The sequence below is a fragment of the Cupressus sempervirens genome, chromosome 9 (assembly GCF_028749045.1).
Source record: "Cupressus sempervirens isolate cs-2001-9-10 chromosome 9, ASM2874904v1, whole genome shotgun sequence".
Classification (NCBI taxonomy): Eukaryota; Viridiplantae; Streptophyta; class Pinopsida; order Cupressales; family Cupressaceae; genus Cupressus; species Cupressus sempervirens.
This window is the reverse complement of record NC_143126.1, coordinates 262,438,904-262,454,225: the sequence shown is the minus strand read 5'-3', so window position 1 is coordinate 262,454,225 and position 15,322 is coordinate 262,438,904.

Below are 15,322 nucleotides of genomic sequence, written 5' to 3'. Positions count from 1 at the left end.
ATTGTACTAAGAAAATTTTTAAGAACACTACTGCCTATATATGCTATTAGAGTTTCTACAATTCAAGAACTGAGATGTATACCAGGTAATAATCTATCACTTGAAGGTCTGGTAGGTAGGCTCACTACTTTTGAGCTATCTAACTTTGATAATTACAAACTTGAAAATATTGAATTTTCTTTCAAAGCTAAGCTATAAAGGAACCTGATGAGAAGAAGAAGAAGAAAAAGATAAAGTATGTGTCCAATGACAGTGATACAGATGAGGAGGATGTAGAACAACTTGAAGCACTACTGGCAAGAAGATTCCACAAAGTTAAAGGCAAGTTCAAAGGTAAATTAACTATCATTTGTTTTAATTGCAATGAGGTTGGTCATATTGCTGCTAGATGTCTAGAGAAGAAGAACTATAGAGGTGGTGACAAGTACAAAAGTAGAAGAGATGAAGACAACAAGACTACAAAGTCATAGGCAAAAAGTCATGTTACATTGTTGAAGAGGAAACAAAAGATGAATCTGATGAACATGATGATGAAGTGGTGTATGTTGCAATGAAGGATGAATCTGATGAAGATGAGACAACTTCACTTGTGACTTGTGTGAAAAAGAATGACAGATGGATCATTGATAGTGGGTGTTCACATCACATGACTGAAGACAAAAGTAAGTTAATTACCTTGAATTGTTATGATGGAAATAGTGTAAGATTTAGTAATGATGTACCATGTTTGATAAAAGGAAAAGGTACTATCAAACTCACAAATAGGATTTTATGTGTTACTATGTTGAAGGACTTAACTATAATCTGTTGAGTGTGTCACAACTAAATAATTCAGGATGTAAGGTTGAGTTTGAAAACAAGATTGCTAAAATATATGACACAAATGGAAAACTTATTGGAAAGGATAATTAGACTAGGAGTAATCTATTCTACCTTAACATAGAGGATGCTACTTGTCTAGTTATACAATTTGATGATGTTTGGCTATGGCACAAAAGATTATGTAGTGTTAATTTTGATAACTTAGCTAGTATCTGTAACATGAGAAAAGTTAGAGGTTTGCCTAAGTTGAAGAAACCTAAAAATATAATGTGCAAACAATGTCAATTAGGCAAAATGACAAAGTCAAGTTTTCAGAGTAAAACACATACCTCTAAAGAAATACTAGAGATTTTGTTATAACTTGTATGGACCAATTGAAGTGCAAAGCTACAAAGAAGATAAGTACATTATGTTTTTTGTTGGTGATCATTCTAGAATGATGATAGTTATATTTTTTAAATAGAAATCCGATGCTTTCCAAATGTTTAAGTGGTACTTAGCAAGAGTTGAGAAGGAAAAAGGTAAAAGTCTAAAACTTTTGAGATATGAGAGAGGAGGAGAATTTACATCACATGAGTTCGAGATGTTCTATAATGATAGAGGAATCAAAAGAAAAACATCTGCCCCTAGAACCCCTCCACAAAATGGAATTTTTGAAAGGAAGAACATATCTATAATGGACTATGCTAGGACACTCATGATGGAGAAAAATGTTGCTTTGAAATACTGGAGAGAAGTTGTAAGTATAGCTATCTATACCTTGAACCATGTACAAGTGAAGAAAGGTACTCATTGAACACCTTTTGAACTATGGTATGAATACTCACCCAATGTAAAATATTTTAAGGTATTTGGAAGAAAATTCTATATTCTCAAAGACTTCAAGAATGGTAAACTAGATGCAAAAAGTGAAGAAGGTTTATTCCTAGGATATTCTACAAGAACTAAAGCTTGTAAGTGTTTAAATACTAGCACTAACAAAGTTGTGGAAAGTGCTAATGTAAATTTTGATGAATACACAAAAGTATATAAGGTTGAACCTATGAAAGAACTAGAAGGATACAAATCATTTGTATACTTTTATGATGGTATGCCCACTGAAGAAGATGCTACAAATCAAGCTACAAACCAACAACAAGTTTTAGTGACTGTCGAGTCACATACTATGAATGTCGAGTTGCATTCAAGAACTGAGCTACATTCAGATGTCAAGTTACAAAATAAAGTTGAAGCACGTTATGATTCTAAGATAAGTGTACATGAAAGAGATGCTAAGCTACCTAACAAAGATGTATATAGTGACTCTGAAGTTGAAACAACAAATGAAGAAACTATAGCTAAACTAAGATTGTCCAAATATGTCAAGAGACATCATCTTGCTACACAAATCATTGGAGATAAAGATGCTAGACCAATTACAAGAAACAAATTTAAAAATGATACATGTTTACTAAGCATGAAAGAACCTAAATTAGTGAAAGGTGCCTTAGACAATGTGGACTGGAGTAAAGCCATGGAAGAAGAGATTGAACAAATTGAGAAAAATAGAACATGGACTCTAGTTCCTAGACCAGAAGAGAAAAATGTGATTGGCACCAAGTGAGTATTCAGAAACAAGCTAGATGAAAATGGTGAAGTCGCAAGGAACAAGGAAAGATTAGTTTGCAAAGGATATGCACAAGAAGAAGGAATTGACTATGGAGAGACATTTTCTCATGTTGTTAAATTGGAAAGAGTAAGAACTTTACTTGCTTATTCTACATACAAAGGTTTCAAAGTTTATCAAATGGATGTTAAATCTATATTTCTGAATGGCATATTAGAATTAGTTTGCATAGAATGGCCAAAAGGATTTTTTGATGTTAACAATAAGAACATGGTATGTAGATTACAAAAATCTCGATATGGTTTGAAACAAGCACCAAGAGCATGGTATGAGAGACTTCATAATTATCCACTATGAAGACAAAGAAAGGCAAAGGTATTTTGTTATCTACAATTTTTTGTTGATGATATAATATTTGGAGGTCAAGATGCTTTATGTAAGGCTTTTGCAAATGAAATATGGTATATACATCACTCAGTCAAAATATGTCAAGGAAATATTAAAAACTTTTGGATTGGAGGATTCCAAACTAGTAAGTACACCTATGGTGATAGGACACAAAGTGTCAAAGAATGATGATTCAACTGAGGTGAATCAAAAATTGTACAGGTCTATGATTGGAAAATTACATTATGTAGTACAAAGCAGACCTGACATTACATTATCTATAGGGATAGTTACAAGATTCTCTTCTAATCCTAGGGAGAATCATTTGATGGTTGTAAAGAGAATAATGAGATATCTGAAAGGAACAAAGGAGTCTGGTCTATACTATAAGAAAAATGAGAAATTTGAATTAAGAGCCTTTACTAATGCTGATTGGGCTAGAAACATTGATGATAGAAAGGGCACCAGTGGAGGAGAATTTTTCTTTGGCAAGAGGCTAGTTACATGGACTAGCAAGAAACAAGACTGTACTTCACAATCTACTGTTGAAGTTGTTAGAATTCTTTAGAATAACTGAGAGGGGGGGTGATCAGTTATTCAAGGTCCAAATGCCCTATTAATACTTTTTCACTACTTTTAATGAATCCATACACTTTTCATCTATCCAAACTTCAAATCAACCATATTAGCAAGTTATAGTAAATCAACATGCAAAGATAAAACATGCAAGATCAACACATGACAATGATTTACGTGGAAACCCAATTTGGGAAAAACCACCAGTAACATGCTACTTGATTCTCACTCTTCTAAAGTGATGCCCTGTTAAAAGCCTACCCTGTTAAAGGCCTACAACACACTATTAAATGTGACCTTGTTAGAGGATTTCACCAAACTGTTAGGAATGGGCCTGGTTAAAGGACTTTAGAACATTCACTTGGAATGTCACCCTGTTAAAGGATTTATCTTGTGGCTATTAAACCAACCTAAGTCCATAGGATTTAAACTTTACTATTACAATTGCTAGAAGGTAACGATAATGGTCTTTTGATCTGATATAACTTACAACATACTTTGTAGATTTCATATCACACTTTAAGTTCAATCCTAATGCTTGGCTTCAATCACTTCAGCTCTGACTGCTTGACTTCTTCTCAAGCTTCGTCTCCTTGAGTCTTCTAACTCATTGTACCAATGCATCCATATCAGGGGTCTTCTTACTAAAACAGAGTCACTATGCTCTCTTATCTCCTTAGCACCTCCTTCAGCATTTCATGCTTTCATGCTTGACCACCTCTCTCTTTTTTCATTAACTTATGACTCCTTAAATAGAAAATTGATTTGCTTTTGCCGCTCATTTCTCCCTCTCCAATTTTAGGGTTTTGAATGGATTAGGTAGGATACAATGTATCTACCTCATATCTTGTTCTTATCTTCAAACTTTGTCAGTTGTATTCTTAAAAATGTTTTACATGGTGTTCTGTGCCACCAGCTCATCATTTTTATCTTCCATTTTAATTCACAAAATTCTAGATAACAACCTTGTCAGCTTAGATCTGGCAAATCTTCAATTTTCAAAATAATGTAGCAACTTGGCATTATTGATTTACTGGTGCTCGACATCTCTGTGTTACTCGACACTATTGGTTTTACTGGTGCTCGATACTCGATATCACTCGGCACTTGAACTTTCTCGGCACTTGAAGTTTACTCAACACTTGAACTTGCTCGGCACTTGAAGTTTACTCGGCACTTGAACTTGCTCGGCACTTGAAGTTTTCTCGACACTTGAACTTGCTCGGCACTTGAAGTTTACTTGGCACTTGAACTTAGTTGAGCTTTACAAATGTCTTAGCTAAAACCTTACATCTTTGATATGTTTCAGTGTGCCCATTCTCTGTATCTTATAGTATGTCATCAAATACACTTTTTTATCAAATGGCTTAGTTGATCCTTGTACTTCATTACAACATCATAACTTCAACCTTTCTCTAGGTACAACATCATAACTTCAACCTTTCTCTAGGTGTTCTAGTTACATCTTATTGATTGCCTCCTCCTTGAGAATCAACTAATTGATAGTATTTGGATCACTAAAGCAATTGTCATTCCTGCAAGTAGCAAGTTTGACATCAATGACAAAACAATGATTGAGAACATTCTTTACCAGTTCCATATATCATTCCAACAACTTTTCTTATGATCATTTCAATCATTTCCAATAGAAGTTGAATATGTTGTAAACCGTACAAACATTATATGGATCAAAAAATTGCTCAAAGGTATGAAGGAATAGATCATAGAACCAATGACACTGTATTGTGATAATAGAAGTGTTATAAACATATCAAAGAATCATGTGATGCACACAAAGACTAAGCACATTGCAATCAACTATCATTACTTGAGAGAATTAGTTCAAGATAAAGAGGTGAAGATGGAATATGTTAACATCAATGAACAAATTATTGATATCTTCACAAAAGCATTACCTAAGGATGCTCATGAGTATCTAAGAGGTAAACTAAGGGTGATACCCCTATCAAAGGCTATCTAAGTAACAACAGGAGTGCCCTGCATCAAACAAGCTAATTTTTATATGTTACAAATTGATATAGTGGATCTTACTTTAGGAGCTACCTAAAGTAATCAAAGAGCTGACACTACAAATCAGTCACAAGCAAGGTGACAAATGAAGAAACTGAAGAAGTTTGTATCTGCATGATGACAAGTCTTTGGCATTGCTGACAAAGAGGGAGATAGTTACTGATCAAGGGAAATATAAGAAAGGGGGAAGATAGTTACTGATTAGGAGAAATACAAGAAATTAGAAATTAAATAAAGAGGGAGAAATCCTAACACCTACCTAGTAAGAGGGAGATGATTGTAGCAGGGAGACATAAGAGGAAGATAATTTAGAGGGAGTTATAAGGATGACACAAAGCATTTTTGTAACCTATTCAGAAGATGAAATTTGTTGATAGAGGGAGAGATTTCAATACAAGGAATTTTTTTAATTTTTTTTGGTATTTTGTTGGTCTTACTATTTTAACCTAGTCAGTTTAATTGATCAGTTTGGTTTGCCATCAATGCCAAAGAGGGAGATTGTTGAAGAAGGAGACTATTAAGAACAAATTAATACAAGTATGATTAATATGTTTCAATGATTGTTTTGTCACTGATGTCAAACTTGCTATTTGCTAGTAAAGACAACTACTTAGAAGATTTAAGTACTATCACTTATTTGATTGATGAAGAGGATTTGATCAATAAGATGTAACAATAGCACATAGAGGAAAGGTTGAGTTATGATATGTAAAGGAGTTCAAGAGTCATCTAAGATAGTGATAACATGATGTATTCATAATCTACTTAAGGTTACAAAGGCTGGTTACATTAAGCAAGTATAGAAGAACAAGTTAAACAAAGTTTATCTACCAAGCTTGATCGAGTGGATAGTAGGTGCCGAGAAAAGTCAGCGCAAGCCAAGTAGAAAATTAGTTGCAGCTTAGTAAAAGTCTATTCTAGTGTATGCCAAGAAAAATAGTGTATGCCAAGCAAAGTTTAGTTAATGTTGAGCACCAATAAACTTTAGTTTGTGCCGAGTGATTTTATAGAGGATGTTGAGCAATGCAGTATGTGTTGAGCATCAGAAGCAAGTTAATGTCAAGTGGCTACATTATTTGAAAGATCATGAATTCGATGGATCTGAGCCAACAAGTTTGTTTTCTTGGATTGTGTAAACCAGGTGGAAGATAAGATTCATGAGCTGGTGGCACAGAATTCAAGGTAAACTATTTTGAGGTGAATTCAAAGCTTATTAAAGGAGAAGTTTCTAGAAGAGATATGAAATATGGGTTAGATTCATTGTATCCTACCTAGTCTATCCTAACCCTAAATTAGACGATGGAGAATGAGTAGCAAAAGATCTCAATTTCCTATTTATAGAAATGGTTGGTTAGAAGAAAGGGTTGTTATATGCGAGAACCTAAGGAAGACAAGGAGTCAAGGGTTTTTCTTCATTAAGTGACCGAAGAGAAAAATTTGCATTGGCATGTTAAGCAAGAAGGCTTAAGGATATGAATGCTTAAAGGGTGAAAAAGCTATCAGAGCTTAAATGTGTGAAGGCCAAGTAGAATGGAGGACTAAAATAGAGATCTATAATTTATAAATGGAGTTGTAAGTTGTTATCAGATCAAGCCTTATTGTTACTCTCTAATAATTGTATTAGTCTAGGGTAAATCCTTTGGATTAAGGTTGACCTAACAATCATTTGTAAATCCTTTAACTGGGTGACATTCTAAGTGAATGGTCTAAAGTCCTCTAACAAGGCTCACTTCTAATAGGGTGATTGCAATCCTTTAACAAGGTCACATTTAATAGTGTTTATTGTAACCTTTAACAAGGTTGGCCTTTCACAAGGCATCACTTCATAAGAGTGAAAAAGGGTAGCATATTACTGGTCATTTTTCCCAAATTGGGTTTCCACGTAGATCGTTTTGTCAAATGTGTTGTTGAATCTATTATGTTTTGTGTTTACATTTCTATAAATTAATTTGATAGTAACTTATAAATTTTAAGTGGTTGCATAATCTTATGGATGTATGCATGATGATAAATGTTTTATGGGTTCACTAAGCTATGAAAAATTTTATTTATACATCTGGACCATGGATAACTGATTCAACCCCTCCCCCCTCTTAGTTATTCTAAAGTATTCCAACAATGGGAACATGTCAAAAGACAACTTGAGAACTTAAAATAGAAAGAATGACATGGAAGAAGGTTACAACTGCATAAAAGATATTCTGTGTACTTGTATGGTCATATTCATCCTAATGTTGACTTGTTGGTGGGTTGTGACTATCAAGGATACAGAAGTGAAACAGTAGATCTTTTAGAAATGATATAATGTTGGAAAAATTGTCATTCAGTTATTTTACCTTATTCTTCCACATACTTTTGTACCCATCTATTATATTCCTCCTTTGTAGGACAATCAAAATGCATCACCTCATCAGATTATTTTCTAAAAGGGATATACTTAATTGCACATTGATTTACTTCCCTTCAAAATATGTCAAAATATAACCATGTGGTGATGATTTTGACCATGCTCTTTTATAGAAAACCCTTATCTATGTCATTACAAATCTTATCAACAACAACATATGAACTAGACATGAGGTTTTCTTTCCATTTATAAAAAGGATTTACTTTCAAGTACTACTATCCAAAATTGGAGGGAGGAAGGTACCCTTTATTTCATCAAATCCTCTTTGTTACTCTCTGGTCCTTGCCTCAATATGATTTGGTAATAATTGAAAGTCCAGTAGTTTCTTCACAAAATGGGTAGTAGGCTTAATTTTCAAGAGTATTTGTTCATAGAATCTTGATCCTAAATTGATCGATGACATCTTATCACTTTGGATCCATCTTTCATAAATTAATCTTTCCACTTCTTTGTCCTTATCACATCTGTTGATTTCTACAAAAAGTATGTTGTGGCAAAGGATAGGTTGTACTAAATGTCTTGTATTCCTTTCAAATTCTTCCTTATCTCTGATTGCATTTATCTCTAATTTAACATTTTTTTGGTATAATAGGTCTCTTTATGTCCCAACTAAATCATTAGTTTCCTTTGGTATATATTTGGGAAATGGTGGTGGGGAAGTGGTCATATCTATCAAAACTTGTCTTATTTATAATTGATTTAATTCCCGTATTGTTGTAGATGGTACAATGGTACTAGGTGACAACCTACCACCAACTCACTCACCCTCTGTCTCAACAAGGAAACTTGAGTTTCTAAGTTGGTACACAACTTATCTTTATAGATGTTGATTTCTCAATCTTAATCTCACAATTTTCTTCTCCTTCTTTTGTGCAACTACAAGGGCAAAGTGGGAAGACTCAACATTTTGTTCTATAATATGCACACCATAGGTATTACCAACTCTCTGCAATTTAACATTTCCTCTCAAACCAAGATCAATGTTAGAGATATGTTTTCATTGTTTAACAACAGTAGGGATCATATTGCTAAAGTAGCTTAATCTTTTTTGTAATAGGTACCCTTTAATGTAGCATTTACTTATTCAAACTCTAGACCATTCAATCTCATGTTTCGCCTAACTACATCAAAGGCTACAACATCTACAATTTCTCAATCAAGTAGAACTAACACATTAGCCTCATGCACTATTTTTCATCCCTACTTTGGTGTTATTGCATGAAACTTATTATGCATTTCCAATTACACCTTTTGAATTATTTCATGCTCAGACAAGTCTGGCTTTTGAGCCCTTCTCTCCTCCAACTTTATTTCATATTAATCTACATGTTTTTACCATAAAAAATATTGAAAGGAGGGAGAATTGATGAAACCTTCATCAATCAAAAACTCATTGCAGACTTCCATCCTTAGGTAGTTGTGAAGTTTACCCTATACCTCTAATTATGAGAAATTGGGAAGAGGGGAGATTGGGAGAGGAGGGACACCAACTTGAAAGTCTTCCTCAAGGATGACAATAATATCCTCCTCACATGAATCACTTCCACTATCACTGAGCACAAGTACTAGTGGAACTAACTTCTCATCTCTACCCTTATCTTTTTCTTTAGTAGATTCTAGTTCAATTTCTTTCTCTTCCAATGGAGGGTAAAGTGGAGGTGGCTTTGGGGATGGAGGAGATGATTCCCTCATAAGAGTATCATGAGGCTTATGAATAAAAATCCTTATAAATAGCCTAGGAGGAGGGGATTATGTTCTTCTATAAACCATTTTTTTTCCTTCTTTCTTCTCCTTGATTCTTCATCACAATCAAAGTCACTAACCTCCTCACCTCTTAGCCTCTTGAAGCTTATTTTTGCAATATTCTCCTTTAGAGATGTAGGTCTCTCTTCTAATAGCTTCCCTTATACCTACTCACTATTCTTTGAAGTATTTGATCCTTCCCATTTTCTATCTCAAGATAGTGTAAATCTCCTTCAAAAAATTAAACAAAGTAGACATTTTGACAACAACAAGAAGCAAAGACTTGAGAGGATCATAATTAGGATCAAATCTATGTATCTTATTCAATAAAGTTTTGAATGCAAGCCACTTTCTCTATGTCTCCTCCTGCACCTCTTCATAATAAATAGCTCTTACGAAATCCTCAGGATAGTGGAAAATATTATCAACATCTTGGAGTCTAACCTTTTTTTAAAATATTATAGAAATCTTCAGGGTTGGTGCATCTAGATACATTAACCTCCATACCATAGGGTTAAAGAACCTTAGTCAACTGAACCCAACCCCCTTTAGTACAAAGTGATGGAAGAAAGTGTAATAGGGAACAAGGTGCCTTTGTTTTTACTTGTGTATTGTCTCTCTTGGATTCCCTTAATCTACCTAATAACTTCAAGAAACTCAATTCTCATTGTAACATGGTAAAATAAAAAAAATTTGAAAAGCCAAGGAAACCATAGACCCTAATGATTATACTAATACAATAAGGGATAATGTCCCCTCAATTGTGTTGCACACCCAAAGTTGTCTTCCTCTACCTTGGCCTTAAGAAAATCACTAATTATGTAGGGATCCTTGGTTGATTTACAACTAGTTTATCTCTAAGTCTAGTTGTAAAATGATGATAAAAGATAATAGAAATAGAAATAGGTCAATCCTTCAACACTATTATTGACCAAGGCTGAACTAAAATAGACTCACATCTTTCCCTCTATTTAATTTTATGAACTTATCAAAATAATCAACATTTCAAAATAGAATCATATGCATCAAGAATGAATACCAAAAAAAAATTCCATTCACATTCTCCTTAAAATTTAACAAACCCACATGTATCTTTTCTACAACAAAACTTGGATAATCATAAACTATTACAAAGCTAGGATGTTGAACTTGAGTTGTATAGATAGCTTTCTGGAATATTATGTCCAACATATCTTCCCAACCATTGTCCCAAGGAATAGTATGCTCTTTGAAATAATTTATAAATGTTTTCAAGGAAAAAGGTTATTGGCAAAGATCTCCCACAAAAAACTTAACAACCCCCACCTTTGGAAAATGTGAAGGAAGAAGATTATCTTTCACTACACTTCTATTTTTTATATACTGAGTTTGAAATCTTTCCAAATCTATCTCTTTCAAGGTCGAGGATATTTCAAATATTTTAAACACCTTCTTGATTTCATCAGTATTTACTTTTAGCATAACTTCACCACTAATATCTCTAATCACTCTAGTGATTAGGTCATATTTCTCTGTCAAGATGAGGAGCAATTCTACATCCATACAGAAATTGGGGACAACCAATTTTCCTAGTTCAAATTTCCATACATTTGCTTTAAGGTTTGACAAGTTGGCTTGACCATGCCATTGCCTAAATAGCTCCAATCATGATAATGGTAACCTAGCATCCTCTACATTTCCAAATTTGTTCCACAACCCATCCTCAATCTGCTTACCTACCTTAGTTAAAGCTTGAGTTATTTTTTTTCATTTGAAAAGGGATTCAATTGGTCTAAGAAATCATCATATACATTCCTATCTTGATAATTAGTTTTCCTCAAGTTTCTTCTAACAAGTGAAATCTCTATAACTAGGGTTTTTGGCTTTTAATTTGTTAAAATAATTTTTTTGTTGATCCCTAAATCATGTTGTCTATTTGTGTCAAAAAATTAGTCATATATTTGGCAGAGTTGATTATTCATCACTATAACTGAGTCATCCTATATAGGTTGAGCATTATAAGTAGACTTGTATTTTATAAAGTGCCATGGGGGGGATAGTTGTTTGCTGCTTATAGGCCCTCTTTTTCTAATTCCTCATGCAGTGTCGATGACATGTGCCTTTATTGGTGTTTTGTACCTCACTCTCGATGTGTTTGGCTCCTGTGTTGTAGGAGATTATTTGTTCTAACTTATTAATTAAATCACTTTGATTTAATTAATTAAGTTGCCTATTACTCTATTTTTCTTAAGCTATCTTGTAGGTGCATATAATTAATATTCTATTAATTATATTGTGCAACCCTATCTTTTTTAGGCTTTAGTTTCCCTTTTCGGGTTTCGTGATTCCTTTATAAGGATTCATCTCTTTGTATTTTATTCATTCACTTATTGGATTATATGAGATATTGCTCTTTGCATGTCCATAAGATGGATTTGGCTTTTTGGCCTCCTTGATTTTTCCTTGCCTCTGTTCTTTGCTTCATCCATGTGACAGGGTTATGCATGCAGGTGTTCTTGGGAGATTAGTTTTTCACCTAATCTAACATGGTATCAGAGCTATCTTGCTACTCACTGTTCGTGGTTTGTTGAAGCATTTCAGAAGCTGTGATTTTTGGAGCAATGGGAGGCCGTACGGACAACTTGAAAATTTTTTTTTGGGGGACTTTGGGCTCAAACGGATGCTTCCATTGAATTTGGAAGGCCGTTTACAGTCAGAATCCATATAAAATTTGTCCATTTTGGACACCGTTGGTCTGGGAGACAAAAAAAAAATTTCGACTGGGCCATACGGCCCCCTGCACGCAGTACGAAGAAAAAAATCAAAAAAAATTGCAAAAAAATTTATTTTGCGGCTGTTTTAAGCTGTTGCGGCCCCGCCGCAGCCCCACCCGTTGCGGCCTCCGCTCTGCCCTCCCACCACCCGGCCTCCGCTCCGCCGGCGGTGCGGTGGTGGTGGAGGTTCTTTATTTTTTGTATTGTTTTTTTATTTAAAAAATAATAATTTTTTGCATTTTCAGAGGCCCTGGAGTTTTTTCTCCGTAACTTGAGCATACGGACGTATTTTTTCAATCTGAAAAATGCACCAAAAAGCTAGTTCCGAGACGGAGATACTGGCACAGGTGTTTTTGAGTTTTGATCCAATTTGGTTGCCTGTTTTGGCAGTCAAAGCTGGATGTTCTATTTTGCACTCCAGGAGGCGTATCTTGAGCATCCGATCTCCATTTTTGGACTTCTTTATATCGCTGGAAAGCTCTTTCTATGCTCTTTCCAATAATGCTAGTTGTTGTTCTAGATTTTTTTCCAGGAACATCTTATTCAATCTTTTGCATTTTAGCATTCTGGTGGATGTCCTGATTGTTTCAGGTCTGGGGATCATTTTTGTTGCTTCAGTTGCTTCGTTTTGGGCTCTACTTTTTGTTGTTTCAGCCTTATGTATTTTTTGATTATTGTTGATATTCATTGTAAGCATTTTTATGCAACGCACTGAGATAAAGTGCCACTCTTGCGTTTTGGGATCCTTTTCATCATTGTGATTCGTTGTACTCGCACTATTTTATAAAGTTCCATGGGAGGGATAGTTTTTTGTTGCTTATAGGCCCTCTTTCTCTAATTCCTCATGCAGTGTCGATGACACGTGCCTTTATTGGTGTTTTGTACCTCACTCTCGATGTGTTTGGCTCCTGTGTTGTAGGAGATTCTTGGCCCATCTTTTCAGCTGCCTGTCACCTCACCTGCCTTAAGGAGAGGTTATATTGTTGTTCTATGCTTCTTTGGTTGATGGTTCGTGCCTTCTATTTCCATGGAGTTTCTACAGATCAGCATTTTGATAGATTTTTGCGGTTCTTCATGCTTCAATGATTCTCTTCTGATCTCTTCATTCCTTCTTTTGGAACATTCTTTGCTATCTCTTTTTGGAGTAGGGTTTTTCCCATGTGGTTTTCTCTATTTCTCCACTTTATAGAGATTTTTTTGTGATTGGGTACCTGATCTAGCCTTGTTGCCGGGACCCAATTCTCTTTCATAGCTGTGCTAGGTTAGCTTCCTCCCAAGCTTCGCTTAAGGGGGGGTGTTAGAGTAATTATTTGTTCTAACTTATTAATTAAATCACTTTGATTTAATTAATTAAGTTGCCTATTACTCTAGTTTTCTTAAGCTATCTTGTAGGTGCATATAATTAATATTCTATTAATTATATTGTGCAACCCTAGCTTTTTTAGGCTTTAGTTTCCCTTTTCGGGTTTCGTGATTCCTTTATAAGGATTCACCTCTTTGTATTTTATTCATTCACTTATTGGATTATATGAGATATTGCTCTTTGCATGTCCATAAGATGGATCTGGCTTTTTGGCCTCCTTGATTTTTCCTTGCCTCTGTTCTTTGCTTCATCCATGTGACAGGGTTATGCATGCAGGTGTTCTTGGGAGATTAGTTTTTCACCTAATCTTACAATTTCATGCATGAACCAAGTAGTAGTTACTGCCAAGTAAGTCTATGGTCACCAAGTACTTCACATGCCAAGTCATCCAAAATATAGTTCATGTTCAGCATATGCATGCTAAGTGACAACATGTAGAATAATTATGACTAGGGGTCAAAATGTTCAAGTACTGAGTAAACAAGTTTTGATATAATTGTTTAGAATGGCACAAACATTGAGGTAGATTCATTTTTTCTGATTTGGAGATGTATGTTTTTGTTCAAGAAGTCAATTATAGAGGTGATCATGTGTTTTGTTATGAATCATTAATCCCTATGCAAGGTGATCAACCAATCAAAAAAATGGAAGGACTAAGTGGAAAAAGAGAGAGATTTGGATCATAAATCTTGATCTAGAACCTTCATCAGATGGTTATAAGAGAGGGATCCAACCCCTAGTTTCAAGAGTGTGTGCAAGAGAAGTGAAGTTTGAATGCCATAAGTGAAGTGTGATGGTAAACTAGATATAGCAACCGAGCATAGCAGTGAAGGGAAGAATATAGATATATCAAATTAGAGATCATATCAAAAATTGAAAAGAGGAGATCTATTATCAGCATTTGAAGTGAAAACTGAAGGATTGGGTACTGATACATTCTAGCAAGTGTTTTAGGGTAAATCTATTAACAGATCTGTCCTAATAGACCTTTGTAAATATTCTAACAAAGTGCTTACTATTTGTAAGTTTAAATCCTTTAGTCAAGGTAGACTAAATAACTCTTGTAAGATCTTAATAGGGCATACCCCTCATAGGGTAGATCATCAAAAGTGATCAAAATTGTAGCCCTAATAGGAAAACTTTATTGTTGTAGTAGTGAAGATTTGTGGGTGTCATCCCCACCCCGGTCTTACCTTCACCTTAGAGGGTTCCTAGGTAACCAAAATCTTTATGTTATGTGTTGAACTTTTGTCTACATGTTTCATGGATTTTATTAGCTATCAAATCTAATAAATCATTATAGTAAATATTTATGTGATTTATGATAGTGTTGTTAGAAGGATTAGAGGTGAAGCTATCAAATTTGATATTTGTTTCAAAGGGTAAAAGTTTTATAGATCCTAATTCACTACCCCCCCCCCCCCCCCATGTATCTAGCTTTCCCAATAGACTTCCAACAACTGGTATCAAAGATTTATTCTATTAGAAGAAGTCTAACCACTTGAGAGTCAAGATCTTGGATATGGAGGCCTATAAGTTGGGAAAGATCATTGAAAAACAAAAGCTTGATATACAACTTCCATTGTGGCAGCCAAGAGAAGAACTAAAGAAATCCTTAAAGAAAAGAAAGGAGA